The sequence below is a fragment of the Amblyomma maculatum genome, chromosome 1 (genome assembly GCF_055883805.1).
Source record: "Amblyomma maculatum isolate TAMU_Amacu chromosome 1, ASM5588380v1, whole genome shotgun sequence".
NCBI lineage: Eukaryota > Metazoa > Arthropoda > Arachnida > Ixodida > Ixodidae > Amblyomma > Amblyomma maculatum.
This window is the reverse complement of record NC_139344.1, coordinates 314,302,071-314,319,655: the sequence shown is the minus strand read 5'-3', so window position 1 is coordinate 314,319,655 and position 17,585 is coordinate 314,302,071. Positions and strand designations below refer to the sequence as shown.

General features: G+C 47.7%; 1 protein-coding gene across 16 annotated transcripts in view; it reads left to right on the top strand.

The window, feature by feature from the left end:
* The window catches only part of PMCA (plasma membrane calcium-transporting ATPase 3), a 489,190-nt gene that overhangs the window by 172,308 nt on the left and 299,297 nt on the right, over nt 1–17,585 (top strand). For 13 of the 16 annotated variants that reach the window (XM_084603899.1, XM_084603850.1, XM_084603721.1 and 10 more), the window contains exon 3: nt 16,290–16,421. The exons of 2 other annotated variants lie outside the window; for them this stretch is intronic. The gene's annotated coding sequence lies outside the window, so the exon portion shown is untranslated. Of the gene's footprint in view, nt 1–16,027; nt 16,176–16,289; nt 16,422–17,585 lie in introns of those variants that run through there. One more of the 16 variants, XM_084603157.1, reaches the window with a different exon arrangement.

Sequence of the window (17,585 nt, the reverse complement as noted above, 5' to 3'; positions counted from 1 at the left end):
AATTTTCAATGACATTGCATGAACTGAAGCAAACATAATAAAATAAGAAAGCTACATTTTCATGTTAGAAAATTGCTTAATCAGTGTAATGAACACAATAGATATATACAGGATGGACTATGGACAAAAGAACTTTAGCTTTATCATGGACAGACAATGAAAAATAGTAACCCAACATATATTTTTGCCGCTTCACTCACTCTCTCACTGACTCTCTCTCTCTCTCACTCACTCACTCAATCACTCGCTCACTCACTCAAACTGTAGTAAATGTTGACATCCATTCTGTCGTTTGTGGCGCGTATGATAAAATTGGAACGAATTTCTTTGCTGCCATACCGTCGGAGAAGTGAAGGGGTGTTAAAAGACGGTAAGGAAAACTTTTGCTTCGGAGATTCTTTTGTTCCCCCGATGTCTGAAAATGATAAATAATAAAAAGAGGTATTTAGAAAAGCCATCTTCCACCGACGGTCCACAGCAGGCGAAACCGCCCGATGCCTGCGGCGATTTCCAGCGCTCGGTGCAAAGAGACAGGGCGCCTGTTTTAGGCCAGGAGGAGGCGCTTGGATCGTCGCCAGGACATCCCTGCGGAAGGTGCCGCGAAATCGGAAGGGAGAAACAAAAAAAGGGGGAACAAAAACTTGTCCGGCACGCGACGAGATTGAAATGACCAGCGATTTTGAGCAGACTCGCGCGTTTGCCTAGGAACTCAACAGAAACTTGGTTTCCCGCTGCTGCCATGCATTGCGCCGCAGGGGCCCCCAAAGGGAGCAGTCGACAAGGGCTCGCGCTGTGTGCGTGCTGCTACCTCCACACGGGTTGCAGAAATGAATTGAACGCTTCTTGCTTTCTCCTTGTGGTCGAGCATTTTGTTGGTTTTTATACGCAGCGACTGTAGGCTTCCTTCGCTATGACCCTTGTATCCAAGTGCAGGCTGGTTTGACTGTAAAACGGGGAGAGGGGTTGAGCCGATCTGTATTGTACCCATACGAGATGACATTCATGCTTGTCTTGTCAGGTGTTGGAGCTGCTCTATTTAAGAAACAATGCATCTACCTCCGCTGCACATCCATGTCTGTGGTGTTACAGCCGTCAGCAACGATGTCTCGAAGCAACTTGAAGCATTTAACGCGTTTGGCGCAAGATTTCCGCTCAGGAAGGAGTTCGCATCATGGTTATGCCTTCTGTAAAAGCATGTACAGAAATGGCGTTGTTAGCTGCACATTCTGTGGGGTTGTAATGCATCGAGAGCGTAACTGCACAAGAAGGGAGATTAGATGCCTAATGTAGCCACCGCTCAGCACTTTCTCAGTAATTACATAGCGCTCCCAACCTCAAGTTTCGCAACAGCAGCACCACAGCGGCGCGAAATTGCCGGCAGCGCGGAGTGCGGCAACACGTCGCTCGTAATATTCGCAATGAATCTGCTCCCTCGCCTTCGCGAACAGGCTGCTGTGTTGTGCACCGTCACAAAGAACCGCCGATCAGGTTTCACCGCTTCCAAGTGGTATCAGAAGCAGAGGCGCCAAGTGTGGATTGCCGCAGAATCTCCTCAGTTTAATTTACTAGTAATCGTGTCTCAGACTGATTCGAAAGCTTGCATGCATGCTTGCCTAAAACCGACGCTGTTTATCACACGTTAGAATAGGCGCTTTTGCAGGCGATGTTAAATCACAGTGCCGCATGCAAGTAGCAGGATAGAATTTTAGATAATTTGTTTTGACATTCCAAATTAGCAGCACAAGAACGCGAAACACAGTTTGACAAGCGGCACGCTTCCGGCGCTTGTGGGCATCGCGTTTTTCGCTGTGCCTTCCAATGCGTGAGAAGTTCAAAGACAAAATAACGCGCTAACTATTGCTAAGTTTGCAGCCTCGAGGATTCCGAAATTTACTATTTACCATTAAGTGCAGTAAATTTATATTTCACTAAACGTATGTCTAGACAAGCGGGCAAATGTAAACGTACGAACAGAAATAGAATGGAGCCTTTACACCCGCGCGGCGTGTGCGTGTGTGTGTGTGTGTGAAAACTTTATTGAGTAGATTTAAGGGAGGGGGATGTGTAGGTGGGGTCCCTAGTCCGGGACTGCAGCGGCTGCCGCTGCTATCCGCGCGCGTGTCACGAGGGCCCTTTGGGCCTCTAGTCTAGAGCTGGATAGGGCAGCCTCCCACCCCTCAATTGTTGGCATGCATACGGGTCACCTGGAGGATTGTGTGGCCAGGTCCACACCGTGTGGGGCAGGCCTGCCTTCTCCCCGCAATATTTGCATTTGGGGTCGCAGAACCCGGGGTGCATTGTGTTTAAACGGGCTGGTGTGTATATGTACCTATCTGTAGGCGTCGCCATCTAACTTCCTCCGCCCCTTCGCTGGGGGTGGATATTTTCTGAGATAGTCTGCAGTGCTGTAACATCTCCGCGTACGTCGCTAGAGGGCCGGGATATGGGGGTGTGGACGTGTATTATCGTTTTTAGGAATCCACCCTGGAGGGACAATATCGTTGATGTTGCAGCGCGTGCATATATGAACGAGTGAACTAGAATATCACAGTGAGCGGAACTGCACTTATATGCTCAAGAGCCAAATGTAAACGCATGCAATGAACTTCGGAACCGCATGCGTGAGAAACGGGAAGTTGGCGATTAATCTCCGTGCCTAGCATGCGAAACCTGAGGCGCCATCGTCCGGAGGGACCCGAACAGTTTCCCACAAGCAATGCGCGCGGGTCTGTCTATAACGTCAAAAATGCTGAGAAATTTTTTACTGATCTCGAGATGTACGTTGTAGGTGATGTCGCTCACCTGTGACACACACTTCGCTTTCACAGAAACATTGCTGTCTTGTATGATTTGTTCCACACGGTACGCGTTAGACAGCAGTCTTTCCCCTTTTCTAAGATTTCCGCACCGAAAATGTCCTTGAAGGTTGCCTATTTTTTAAAAACCGCACTTTAGCCGGCACCATGCCGGCACATTGTGAAATGGGGCGCCGCAGCCGCCCGCTTCCCGCATTATGAAAATTCCCGCCGAAGAGGGCGCTGATCGCTCGCGCTCAGAAAGAGTGCGTAAAGGGAGATGGGCAGCTTGTGGCACCTTAGGACTGCATTGAATGCCATTTCGCTGAGCACAAAAGATGCCATGAAGAACCATGCAACCGCACTGAGACTGAGACAGAGGAAGAAGGTAAATACCAAACAAATAAATATGCGGGGATAAAGACCAGCGGTAAAGTGGCTTGAAATCAAGCATAGGTAGAAGCAGAGGGCACTGCGATAAATGCTTTACAGAAACTCACCCTAATGATTTCGAAGGAGCTCCGCTTATCCCAGGTTGGGAAAGTTGTACTAGGCAGGGTGGAGAACACAAGGGTGGTTGGGTAGGAGCGTTGATTAGACATGGCAAAAAGAAACAGTAATGTTGATGGGACCTAGATGCTAAAGAGGCAATAGAAAGCCGCCAAGCAGCTTCTAGGGCCCATCGAAAAGCAAAAAAAAAAAAAAAAAAAAAAAAGAAAAAAAAAAAACAAAAAAAAAACCAACGAAAATAGACCCTTGCTTGAACTTCAGCAGAAATGGAATGAATGCAAAAAACAAAAGAACCATGTACACTTTTTTAGTACAAGAAAGTATTAATGCTGCAACCGACAACTGGATGGCAGATATTCGAAAAAAAAAAAAAAAAACATAAGTAGGAACCTAGAAAGTTCTGGAACCATCGGAAGGCATTTGGCGAGAATACATAAGAGACACGCTATCATATAAGGGACGAGGAGAATAATGTACTGGAAAATGAATAGGTCATGCAATTCATTTGCGAAGAGCTGGAACAGGCTTTTAAAGAGTGTTACAACGGCAGTGGTGTTAACCTTGATGCAGGTCATTAGAAAGATGAAGCTTTTAACATTGATATTGGCAAACTGGATTTGGGAAAGAAAGGAGAAGAAGGTGCCTTTGCATGCAGCAACAGGTTTGGATGAAATGCCGATGAAACTAATTGCAGTGCTCGGCAAAGAAACAAAAACGACCCTGTATGCTGCTCTAAGTGACACACTGAAGATAAAGACATCCCAGCAAGCTGCCGAGAAAGTAGAACGAGCCTTCTATACAAAAGCAAAGGTGACATCGGTATTGTATAGAATAAACAAAGTAGGCTCAATTACAAGGATGGACTGAGGAGGTACTAGGAGAACTCCTTCAGGCAGGGTCGTAGACTGCCTAAAGATAACTTGTTTGCGGTTACACAATGGCATTTGAAGAACTGTGGGTGGCGTTTTTAGATATCAAAGGGGCTTACGATGATACAAACCACGCTCTGATGGGGGAAATTGTTGAAAAAGAGGACATGGGCACGGAAACGATAAGTTTATTCAAATAGAATAACGTATCAGAATATGGAATAGGAGAACAAGAAGAATAACGTAGCAGTCAAGTGGCAGGCCTTGTGTCGTGCAAAAAGAGTGCTTTTTAAAGGGGACTTGGGTGGGGATGTTCTTTATCACCAGTTCTATTCACGATCTACATCAGAGAGATTGAACGAAAGATAGAGTTGAACGGATTGGGTTTTACGATGTCATGACGGAAGAGGGGTGAATTGGAAGCTAGCTGCATACCAGGATTGATATATGCAGATAGTCAGGAAGGCCTCCAAGACTCTAAGCTAGCTGTGCAAGGGAGCAGATGTTCTGGGATTAAGATTTGGCGCAGAAAAATCAGGAGTCATGCATTTTAATGATGACCCCGGAACAATGACGCTACAAACTTAAGGTTAACTAAGCTAAGCGTACGAGTACCTTGATATTTCGATAAACGATGGCAAAAACTATTTTGCAGTACCACAGAGAGGAAATTGCAAAGAAAGCAAAAAGAAACGCTGCTGCCATGAAAAATCGCATGCTCCGGGGATGTAACGAATATGAAGCTTTTCGAGGAATCTGGAAGGCGCAATTGTACCAGGCTTGACGTTTGCAAACGCTATGCTGGGCTTACCACAACCTCGGCGCTTGAAATAAAGCAGAGCACAGTCGGCAGACTTGCTGTGGTGGCCCACTACTAATGAGGCGGTTCATGGTGATTAGGGATGGCTGGCTTGCTAAGCGCGGGAGGCAAAAAATGAGGTGCAAATAACGGTTGAGGCGAATGAATGAGAAGAGCTGGACGGCAAAGACGTTCAGGTGCAGTATTGATACGACATGGAGGAGAAGAATTATATGGCTTGCAAATAAAAACAAATGTTATGGAGAAGAAAACGATATTAAAACTACCTTGAAACAAAAAAAATTCTTAGAAGATTCCTATTGACAAAAGAGAATGCTGTACTACATGCTGTGCTGGTTTGGAATACACCTGTGAATTGCCATCAGATAATAAGCTAGTTTCTAGACCTGGAACTCCTCTTGGAACAAGGAAGGATCTGTTGGATGTACAAACCTCGAAGCCAGAAGGAAATTCTGTCCTACGAATCATTCCATTCCAAAACAGTTAAACGGGCCATAGCGTTATTGTGATTAGATCCGGCAATAAAGAAATCTGGTCAGCACAGCATGCAGGAAAGTTTTCAGTTGCAGGTTGCACGCTTGCAACAAGCAAGGTTTCCGCAGACAGTAATTTCGGCAGTGGCTGAATCCCTGCTTCAGAAGGTCAAGGGCAAGGAAATAAATGATAACTCAGAGGAGAACAGGAGGGTGAGGCCAGTTGTTATTCCGTACACCCACTGTGCAGCACATAATATGAAGAAAGTCGCTAATAAGTTCAAGGTGTCTGTAGTGTTTTCTGCCCCTCGTAAGCTGGCTACATTGTGTTCCAGGATCAACCTGTGGTGTAAAGCATATTCATATGTTTGTCAGTTGTGAAGAAGGGGTTATCTACCAGATTCCTTTAACATGCGTATATAGGACAAACGGGAAGATGCCTGAATGAACGTTTGAGGGAACACGAACGCCTGCTAGGAAAAGAAACTGGGTTCAGTCTTGCGGTTCACTGCAGCAAATGTAATTGCATGCCTCGGTTACTTGAAACCGTGATTCTGGATAGAAATCGAGGCAGGCCGTGAATTAAAGGAAGTTTTCTTTAGAACCGAAATAGGTTCAGCCTGTGTGAGTGAAGCGTCTGAACGCTCCTTGAGAGCGAACTTGCCTTCTTAGAAGCCCTTTGGTAAATTTTAGTTATTGACCGTGCATGCTTGACTCATTCATCGCCCATGTACTTATTAGTTGTATACTTTGTCAGGAACGGAATATTTTTAGTTAGCTTTTCACCCTGTTTTCGTTTTATCGCTCTTATGATCGTTATGCTATGTCGCGTTGACTCATCTGATTTTCCTGACAATGATTCCGCGCATGCCTGATTCATTTTTCGTCCGTGTTTGTTGTTAAATGCTTCGTTCAGATCAACTGAATATGTTGATATTATTTTTCAGTTCCGTAATCTCTTGGCCTTATCACCTGTGTTTTATCGCTTTTAAGGCCCTTTACACCATGGGACGTTTGACTGCATCTGACTGTTCTGCCAGCGCTCTCGTATTTATTGCGCACGTTTCTGCCCAATAAAGATCAGTAATTGTCATTCAGCGCTCTTTCCTGTCCCATCTTCTTTTCGCCTTCAGGTTATTTCATTTGCGCTTTTTCACATCGATACAAACCCACGATGGATGGAGCTTTATAGGGCGGCTGAGACTAAAATTCAAAAGGAAACAACTTTTTTACAATTCCATAGGTACTTCTTGTGGCTAGGGCTGGGTGCTTGAGGATGAAATGCTACCGAAAACAACTTGACAGCACAGGTGACATTTGCAGCTGCTGCATGCAAAGCAGGGAAACGATTGTTATTATAGAATGTAACACCGACACTGGGATTCAAGAAGCACTGAGGTTTCGGGACTTTGATGGCAGGCTAAATTATGGAACAGTGAATCAATTAACAGATGACTTGAGGACTGGTGGAAAAAGTCAAGTGTTGGACTGTGCTGACGAAAGAATCAGTTAACCTTAAAAATATTGAGCACTCAACGTATTACGAGCCACAGGTGACCGTTCTCGCCACCCCGTTAAAAATGGATGCTAATCATTGTCTATATATATCTGGAGCAGGTTGGGATCCCTATAGCAAACTGAGTAAAATGCAGAGCAACTGAGGTCCTTTTCCTGCTGCGCTCTGTGTTCAGCATGGGTTACTACTATATGTGCTTCACTGTTATATCTATAGGCGTCGGAGAATGACATCAGTTAGTTCTTTTTTAGATACGTTCATAACTCTGTGTTTCCTTGGGATAACCTTCATCACATTTAGCACAATCCTCTCATCAGTAGTCGACAAATGATTAATTTTTTTTTATTTTATTGCTGCATACCACCTCTTTTTCTGTTGGGCGGCAAATTTATTTTTCGCCATTGCAGATTTTGAGCGAGCACGAGGAAGTTCCACCTTTTATAGCGTTTTGATCCGGCGAGTTCAGGTGACTGCTGCGGTTGCTGCAATAAATATTTTTCCTCACCTCACATCGTTCTCGCTGATATCAAGCTAGACCGCTATCCTCTTCGAAGGACAGACGGGGCCCCATCCGTCGCCAAAAGTAGACGGACCAAGAGAAAACGCGGATTATTGCTGTTCTCACTGGGCGGCGCTCGCGTTAGCTTGGTCTTCAGGAAGCGGTCTGTTTACCTGCCGGATTGCTTGCGGAAATTTTGATTCATCAATCTTTCCGTGAGGGCAATAAGGCTCGCGTTCGAGGATTGGCTTGCTTACACCTCGCCCCTTCTGCTCTTTCTCTCTCTCTCTCTCTGTGTGTGTGTGTGTGTGTGTGTGTGTGTGTGTGTGTGTGTGTGTGTGTGTGTGTGTGTGTGTGTGTGTGTGTGTGTGTGTGTGTGTGTGTGTGTGTGTGTGTGTGTGTTTCGGACAGCAGCGCCGCGTCTAGCTTAAAAAGCCGTTTGGATGTTTTTCAGTTTTGTTTATTTTTCCACAATTGTTTTTTCTGAGAGACGTTGAGCAGTGACAATTCTCAAGGGGGCGCGGTGTGCGTACACGGCTCATTTGGAGAAACAGAAAGGTCGGAGTAAACTGGCGCTGAGGCTACAACAGCCGCGACGCTGTTTATGCGCTCGTCTCTAATGTTTATAATTTGAAGTTGTATCGCGCAATTTTTGCCTTCTTTATTTTTGTTCTTGCTGCGCCATCCATCGCGCTGATGAATGGGCCACGGATAAACACGTAAATAACCGATGTGGAACAAAAATCTTGGCGCAGTTTTTTTTTTTTTTTTTTTTTTTTTGCAGCCTTCTCAAACTAAAACCTCGTTTTCATAAAGGATCCTTGGCTGGAACTGAGGAGGGAAAACAAGAGACCACCATGCAACGATGGCTGAATTTAATAGCTGCTCTTGCAGAATGGCTACTGAGGCGTCTGAGAGCTGCACCCGGAGGTACGATGGTTCGGTTGAGCCTAATTTGCACCGGGTCAGTTTTGGTCGCTCGATATTATTAGGCGCCGCCCTTTCACATCATCAATGCTGCCTTAAAGTCGCCGTGTGGATGCGCACGCATCAAACTTGTAACCTCGTTCTCAGCAGCAGTAAGCCATGCTCTGGGCAAGAAGGGTGTGTAAAGAATCAGAAAACTCGACCAGTGAACACCATGCATGTTCGCGTGTTTACAGGGTGGCATAATTATCTCCGTGGCTAAAGTAAACAGGCCCTGAATTCACTTACACGAGGCGAAGCGGGAGCGGCATGATGTCATATGCATCCTCGGGACCTTTTTATGAGTTATGCGATGATATCCAAATGTGCGGCACCCAGGATGTCGATCAGACGCGGACGATTTTAACGGCCGGTTTGGTGACACGGCAGCTGAATGTCGCCAGATTTTGGTAGTTGCCTCGATCATTTATGGCGTTCGGTTGCTGATATTATATGGTTGGGATTTCTGCGCAGTAGGAGTGCAATATGGTGAACCTCGGAGGCTCGAAATTTCCTCCACTACGGCGTCTCTCATAGCCGTTTTGGGACCCCACAAACCAACCAGTTCCAGCTGCTCAACCAAAGCGCACGTTTGGGAGAAGGACAAATATTATTTGGTGCAATTCAGTATATCCGGAAACCCGTTGGCTGCACTTTCTCTTAATCCTTACGGCATGAGGACATTGCGTGCAGCGCGACTGTCAGACAAGCAACAGGGACAGACAATGCTAGGTACTGAGGTACATCTATCTGCTCCTACGCGAATGTGAACTGAGCACATATGCTCAGTTAGGGCCTGCGAGAAAGCCCCTACTCGGCCGGGCAGCTAGGAAGCTTTGTGCCTAAGCCGGTCCAGGGTATATTTGTCTCGGCCGGGCACTTCGATCCCGAGGACATGCAACTTTCAGAGCTCTTCTTCGGAGTTCTCTCTACCTTTCTTCCTCACAGATCTCTGGTAGGCGTCAATGACCGAGCTATGCAGTTTCGATTTTCGCGTCTAACACCGCACCGGCACAATTGTTACACCGGCACAATTGTTTAGGTATCTGTTTCTCCTCTTACGCGTCGCTTTTCTGTCTTGCTTGCGCCTCGTCTGGCTTCGGTTGAAGCGGAACCAGCTCAAACTATTCTCAGTGCTCGAGTTTCTCCTTATTTCTCGGCGCTGGCAATGCAGAGGCGGTGTTTTGCCGTGGAAAGCACACGCCGGTGGCGCATGGTAAGCTCGACGAGCACACAGATTAAGAGCTAGCGCACTTTTGGAGAAGCAAAGACGCTGCTTTCCTTGCTTAGAGCTTGTTAGTAATTTCAAGCTAGAGCATTGAACGAACCTTCAGCATTCATTATCCAGGAGCGCCGCGAATGCCCCAAGCCTTCAACAAGGCAGTGCTTGTTGTCTCGTATGGTCATTTAGTTAGAATAATAATTCTACGTTTATGCTGTGGTTATAGTATTCTACAAACTCCTCATCTTAAATCTCAAAACTCAAAATTTCAAGATCTTAAACTCATCGTAAATTATTTCTTTCTCTATCACCGTTTCAACTTCAATGATAGCATGTCGGGCCAGGCCAGGCCTTTAAGTCAGCACCAGGCCGGGACGTGCTTAAGCGCTCTTAGTGTCGGGCAGGGCCGGGTTCGGGTCTGTAGCAAAGAATCTGGGCCGGGCTAAGGATCATAATTTCGGCCCGTGCACACCTCTATACTCAGTGTTCGCGGAAGCTCAGTGCTGTTTCCATTTTCTTCTTCAGACTTGGAGGCAACTGAACGTTAACAAGAATCAGATGTCGACCCTAGCTTTCAAGTTTTTAAAGCAGCAGAATCAAAATCAATGAAGACGCAGAAAGGACAAGATGCACTGAAAACTAAAATTCTTTATTGGAAGGCCGCGCTTTTTGATTCCTTGTCAAACCTCGTCACATCTCTTGATTTTCTCTAATTTCTTTTTTTTTACACGAATATTGATAATGTGCTTACGCACTGCTCTCCTGTATCATGTATCGTCAATGCTTCCAGGATCTTTCGTGTTAGCCGGTCTCCAGGACTTGCACTTCGTGCAGATTGGGCTTACATGTGCGTGTTTGTTTCCTTTTCGTCGTTTTTATTTGCTTTGCACTCTCTGCAGTGATGTTGCGTGCTCTCTTGTCCTATCGTTGAGGAACATTACTGTTTGCCCTATGTATTGCTTCCACAGGGCAGGGGGATCGCATAGACCAGTACTTTGACACAATCACCGAGTCTTGTTTGGTGTGTGATCTGACATTGCTGTTGTTGTTGTTTTTTTTTTTGCCGGTTGACACGAGCAGACATGCTTGTTGCCTTATTAGGTGCTGAGCAAACAACCCGGACCCCGTGCCTCTTGCCAATCTTCATGGGGTTGTGGGTCAGTTCATGGACGTACGGGATTATCGTCGAATTCTTCATGCAGTCGCTTCTTGAGGTCCTGTTTTTCTTTCTTGAACTCCTTTTATTTTCCGTAACAGGTGTTCAGCTACGCTGCAAAGCATGGGAAAGGGGTAGCCGGCGTTTTGTAGCCGACCTATCTGTCGCTGAGAATTTTGCTCCATCTGGTGGTGGCAGGATTCTTCAGAGCTGAGTGGAGCGCAGCCCTCACAGTTGAGTCACAGTTGCCGTTTTTACGATCTCAGAATGGCTTGACGGGAAAGGAAAGAATTATATTTTGGCCCTAGGCTCATATCTTCAACAGAGATGTCCTGGCAGGAATTCCTGGTGTCTGTCGAGGAATGGCAAGGTACTCTGTGATGGAAACTCCTAGGTAAACTTGAACAAGTAGTGCGAAAAATCTCAAGCACGATATCCCTGAGTTGCTCGCAGTCTGTTCTTTTCTGTCTTACAAAGTACCAAGAAATCATCCACATAACGAAAAATCAGTATGAGGGGAATGTTTCCTTGTATTCTCTTGTCACAAGCTGCCCGGTTCAGATCGCTGAGGAGTGGGGCTACTTTTGATGCAATGCTGACTTGTCCTTTTTGAACGAATGAGGATTCTTCATGTAAGGAAACCGAGATAGGCGTACAGTCCACTTACAGTTGTGCCCAGTTTTGTATATGCCTGCTACAGCAAATATACTCCAGTCGTCCATTCGGCAGACCTCAACGGGCTATCGCCTATTCCGAAAATGCTGACATGCTTGCTTCCAAGTCGCATGAGCTTTTTTGAGAATACCGGGCGCTCTTCGTCATCACACCTCCAAGAACGCTTCCCACTGCGACAAACGCTCTACCAACCATACATCCACGTTAACTGAGTGTTGTAGCAATGCCTTCCGTATGGGTCAGATCTCGTGAAATCAGCCGAATCAGACTGCCTTTAGCTTACACCCCTCGCTCGCTCTGCTACCCATCCCAATTCAGGTTGATCGATTGGGGCCCAGCGCTGCCTGAAATCGCGACGGGTATGTCCCGTGTACGAGGCCTCCGCGTGGTCGTCGTAAATGGCGTTGGCTCCAGTATCGGCTATGCCCACGTCAATGGCGCATCCAGACTCATCGGCCAAACCCTCGTGGCAGAATATCCGCGGTTAATGAGCTTGTAGGGGCTGGAACGAGGGAGCCGAAGGTACGAACAAGTCTCCGGGAAGCCGCAGGGATGTACTGAAGACGAGTTCGGCCGCCGAACAGCCAATGTCACGACGCAGGACGGCACGTAGGCCTAGGAGCACCATAGGGAGGTGGTCGACCCAGTGCTCGCGGTCCAGACGCGCAGTGAGGGCAGCCTTGAGCTGGTGATGGAGCCGCTCGACCATGCCGTTGGCACAGGGATGGTAGATATGGTGCGGCAGTGTTTAGTGCCGAGTAGCCGTGTGAGAGAACTGAAGAGGGCACATTCGAACTCGCGCCTGCCATCCATGGTAACAATGCCGGGGCAGCCGAAGCGAGAAACCCACGCTGAAACGAAAGCTCTGGCAACTGTTGGCACAGTAATGTCCGGAATTGGCACGGCTTCGGGCCAACGGGTGAAGCGGTCTCAGAATATAGTTGTACCCCTGAGAGGGGGGAAGCGGTCCAACCAGGTCAAGATGAATATGGTCAAAGCGCGATCCAGGCGGCAGGAAAGACTGAGGGGGAGTCTTGGTATGGCGTGTCACTTTGGCGGACTGGCAAGCAAGGCACGAGCGGGCCCACTGGTGAACGTCTGTGTTGATGTTCGGCCAGACGTACCGCTGGGTAATGAGCCGCTGCGTGGCTCGAATGCTAGGATGGAAGATGTCGTGGAGGGAATGGAGAATGGCACGATGAAAGGCCTCCGGGATGAACGGTCGCGGTAGAGCCGATGATATGTCGCACCTGAGCGATCCGGGTACAAACGGATGAGGCACGAGCTGCAGACGGAGGGCTCGGGGGTGGGTACGCAGGGCTTGCAGCTCAGGGTCTTCAAGCTGCGCCCGGGCCAGAGATTGCCAGTCCACAGCAGGTGAAGACACACTGATGGTGGTAATGCGTGAAAGTGCATCAGCTGCCTCGTTGTCGGTGCCTTTGATATGTCGAATATCGGTTGTGAACTCCGATATGTAGGCCAGCTGACGAAGTTCACGGGCGACGTACTTCGAAGAGTTCGTACGGAACACATACACCAGAGGCTTATGGTCCGTGAGAACGCAAAAATGGCTGGCCCTCTAAGAAGTGGCGATAGTGTTGGATGGTGGAGTAGCTGCTTGCCATCTACTTCACCATCCAACACTATCGCCACTTCTTGCTTGGAGGGCCAGCCATTTTACGTTCTCACGGACCATAAGCTCTAGTATATGTGTTCCGTACGAACTCTTCGAAGAACTCTTCGAGCTTGTGTGCAGCTGACTGTAGGCATCGTTTGATGTTAGAAAGCTTCGCAAGCGACCCTTTTTGCACCTGTGCGTGCGAGCGTTAGCCGTTCCCGTCGTTCTCCTACGTTACAACATTTGCGAGGCCGTTACGCACGCTAGAGACGCGCTTGTAGTAGCGTCACTAGGGACAATTGGTGCTTGATCTCCGCGTCAGGAGAGCGCGGCCTTCACTGGATGCTGCACGGGGGCGCCCCCGATCACTTGAAGAATTCCGGCGTTTGTTTTGTGTTAATGCGAAGCATATGTGAGTTGGCCCCCAGGATTCCCTCATGCCTGACCTCAGTGGCCGGTGGAGACAGAACGAATGAAGAGGTGAAGAATAAAATACATTTTACTCTTTTGCTTCTGCAGGACGAAAAGAAAGGAGACGGCGATTAAAACAAAACTATTGGAACGGCCGTTATGCACAATGCAGTAATATGGAGCAGCAGAAGATAGCAACCGTAGAGATGGGGGGAGGGAGCGAAGGAGATAAATAAAAGCTCTCATAATATGCTCAGGTTAATCCTCCATCGTCGCTAATGCCCGTATTGCGGTCGAATGAAGGGTAAGATCTCGGGCACTCACTTTCGAGGCATACCGAGCAGACAACCAGCTTTTTTCTTTTTCTTTTTATTGCGTGGGTGCGAGCGGCAAGAAACAGCTTGGTGCAAAAGTGATACACCTGTTCAGTTTGTCAGTTTTCACCCATTTTCACCAATAATAGATAAGCAGAAATAAATCAATCACACACACACACACACACGCACGCACGCACTCTCTCACACACACACACACACACACACACACACACACACACACACACACACACACACACACACACACACACACACACACACACACACACACACACACACACACACACACACACACACACACACACACACACACACACACACACACACACACACACACACACACACACACACACACACACACACACACACACACACACACACACACACACACACACACACACAAACAAACAAACAATCACGGTGTCGCGCAGGCGGAACAGTCCTACGTCTAGGGTCGTTCACCAATCAACCGCGGGGCAGGCGTGCTCGCGCCGACTTTGAGAAAAACAAGAAACACTTTCTTCGCTCCCCCGAGTTGACGGAGCAGAGGCTTGCTGATGGTCCGCTTTTCTTTCTCTCTACGCGTGCCCCAGACTTGCCTATAGCCATTGCTTCGCAGTGCTTGTGTGCTATGGACTCTCCATTATTCAGGCCTGATACGGGAGATGAAGGAAGCGCGGAATCTACGAAAAGAAAGAAAGCAGAGGGAGAAAAAAAAAACGCAGCACATGAAACGCCGAGAATTGAGCGGGCGAAGCGGTGTATAGTGGCCGCCGCTGCCGCGTGCATTTTGCATTAGGACGCGCCCGCCATTAGCGTCACGTCACCCGATACGCGGCGCGCAGGGCGACCGGCACGGCGATGGCTATGGCACCGCCCCCACCACGACCCCGAACTCGTGGCTCCGACATGTCACGGGGGGCTTAAAACACTTCCAGAAATCTTCCTCGCCGCGGGCTGCGATGGGGCGGGGGAAGACCGGTGTGCTGAGGCCGATTTTTGCCGCACGAAACGAATCTCTCTCTCTCGTCGGGCGTATGCCACGTGCGCCATTAGCATAATTAAACTCCTCCCGCGGCCTGCGGTGAGTCGCCGAGGAGGAGTGCGTGCGGTTTTGGCTGTTGCCGTTGACGGCGACGTGTTTTCTGTCCCTACTTCTCATCCCCCCCCCCCCCCCCCCCCCTTGTATTCGGTTTTGCCGATTTTAGTTATTTTTTATTTTCGCGTCACCGGGGCCAAAGTAGGAAAAAGGTCGGACGGGTGGTACTCATTACCCGCGCACTCAGTTTAGTTCATTTGTTCTTGTCTCGTCGTCATGTCGGTGCTTATTTTTTTTTCTATATCGACCGCTCCTTGGGTTTCTCCACTGTTGAAAATCTGCGTTGTCTGCTAACCAGTTCAATAGATTTGTCGGAGAAGCCATATCTGGTTACGACATAAGCAGATTGCAAACACCCTCTTGCCAGTTAGAGCATCCAAGTCGCAGAAAACCGCTTATATGAAGTTTCGGCTCCAATAGATGAAAATGACAGAAGAAAAAAAAAGGAAATGATGCCAAGAAATCTCTGCGTCTCCATTGTTCGGTGGCGCTCCAAGTTGATAACGTGCCTCGGTGTCTCCGGAAAGCGGTGCTGGCCATCGAGGTAACGTGCTAAATAACCTATAAGACGGCCCCTTTCAAAAAGACTGAACCAAAGATGCGCTATGCTTCTTCGGATGAGCCCCCTACCGGTTGCGTAGCTTATCATTTCCGTCCCCTATTTACTTTGTTAATTCGCTATTTTTCCTATTTACCGCAAACATTACTGCAATTGTGGAGACCGTAACACCTCGTGCCCCCGTTAAGGATACGTACATATCTTTTTTTTTTTTTTTTTGCAGGATTGCAACTGATGGCGACATTGCTTCCTGTTAAACGCGCGTATGCACGAACGGTCGTCATTTGCAGCGCGGCCGCAACGCGGCTATTGCAGCAGCGTTGCACGCTCGCGCCTCAGGGCGTGCAAGTGGGGCTTTTACGTCACGACTCACCGGCTAGCGGAATCGAGCGCTTGCGTGACTGTGCTCTTCTTGCTTCCTCCGTGCCGGCGCTTTGTAGTTGTACTCTGAATCACCGATTCTATGCATCGTTGCTAACTCGGCTACCAACCTCTATCAAATATCTACAATTTTGTTTTAGCTTTTAGACGTATTTCGGATATCCACAGCTGTGTACGTCACGTTTAACGTGTATGCTGTACAGTCGTCAGCATTAGAGCGCCCCAGTCAAGTTGTGTGCGGCGGAGCAAACAAAGGGAGGCTGGCTACTCTGTAAGTGCAACAGTTGTCAGTGGAAATAGTGTGTCTACGTGCCTTCTTTCTGGCGCCATCATTGTCCCTAGAACCAGGTCCCTGCTGTAAAATTTCACTTTCATTGTGCGACAGGTCGGTGCTCGAAGGCTCTGCTAGACAGACGTGCTGACGACAGTACAGTGCAAAATGCGGAGCCTTAAGACATCACAGTAACGTGCCGTGGACGTCCCCAGCGGACGATCATGGCCTTCCCAGTATATTCAGGTAATGTTTTATTTAATGTACTTTACACCATGCAATGAAGACTCTTTCCCTATGATGAACCAAGAAGTAATATATATGTCATTATAGCGGATAGGGGAAAATAAATACATGAAAAACATTTATCAACAATTCAGTTAATTGCAATTGCTGCTCATATGCAGAATACCTGCATATAACATCTGCATATAGCAACATAACACCTGTGTAAGAGCACTTGAGTACTACACAAAATTTGTACAGCTCTTCGCTCACCTGTTTACGTTTATATCCGCCCCATGACAGTTTACATGGACTGTTCCTTAGCAAAGTTATCATATTTAACACTGAGACCTTGTATTCGTTTTGTATGCTGTGGAGCAGAGTATCGCAGCTCTAAATACGTCCACGTATAGCAGCTGTCATTTTGTGTACATTGCCCTCCCGCTTAACTCTAATTTGTACGTTAATGCGGCGTACATCGATTGATAATGGTGCAAAATTGGCCTAATCTGGGTCGAAATGAAGAAATCTCAGCTTTTTCCAACAGCTGGAATTAATATGAATCTGATATGGATTGCCACTCTCAGCAGCCGTTTTCGTTCGGCACTTTGACAAGTATGTAAAAACAAAAATGATAGCAGAGGGGCTCGGACCAATTCAGTTTAAATGTGCATGGTTCCGCCAAAGTAGCAAAAGTGTCCTAAAAATAAATGGCTGTGTAGATGCGTGCGATCACTGTGATGCGAGCGGTGCAGTTATGCAAAGCTATCCAGAGCGTTATCGATAGTTCGGCGAACTATCGGTGCCACAACTCATTGTAATATAAACTTTGTTTTGGGGGTGAGTTCTTAGAAGGTAACTATAACAGGACTCTTCAGTCCACGCGTCAATGAGCTGTGCGGGCGCACCTGATGGACGCGCCACGTGGCTCCCCTGATCCGAGCCGAAATCGGGCGGAATTATTATTGCGAAAGTAATACTACTCTAGGTTTCGAGCCTTCAGCGTAGCGCGGCGGTAGCCACGTATTACCCACGTGACGCTGTGACGTCACACCCCACGTGACACTAGGGTGAGAGCTGGGCTGCCAACTCAAGCGGTCGGCAGGAGCTGCCAACTTGGGTTTCTCGTTTCACATGCATGTGACGGTTATGTCAGAATCAGCCTGCTAGGACCCTGGCATTCAC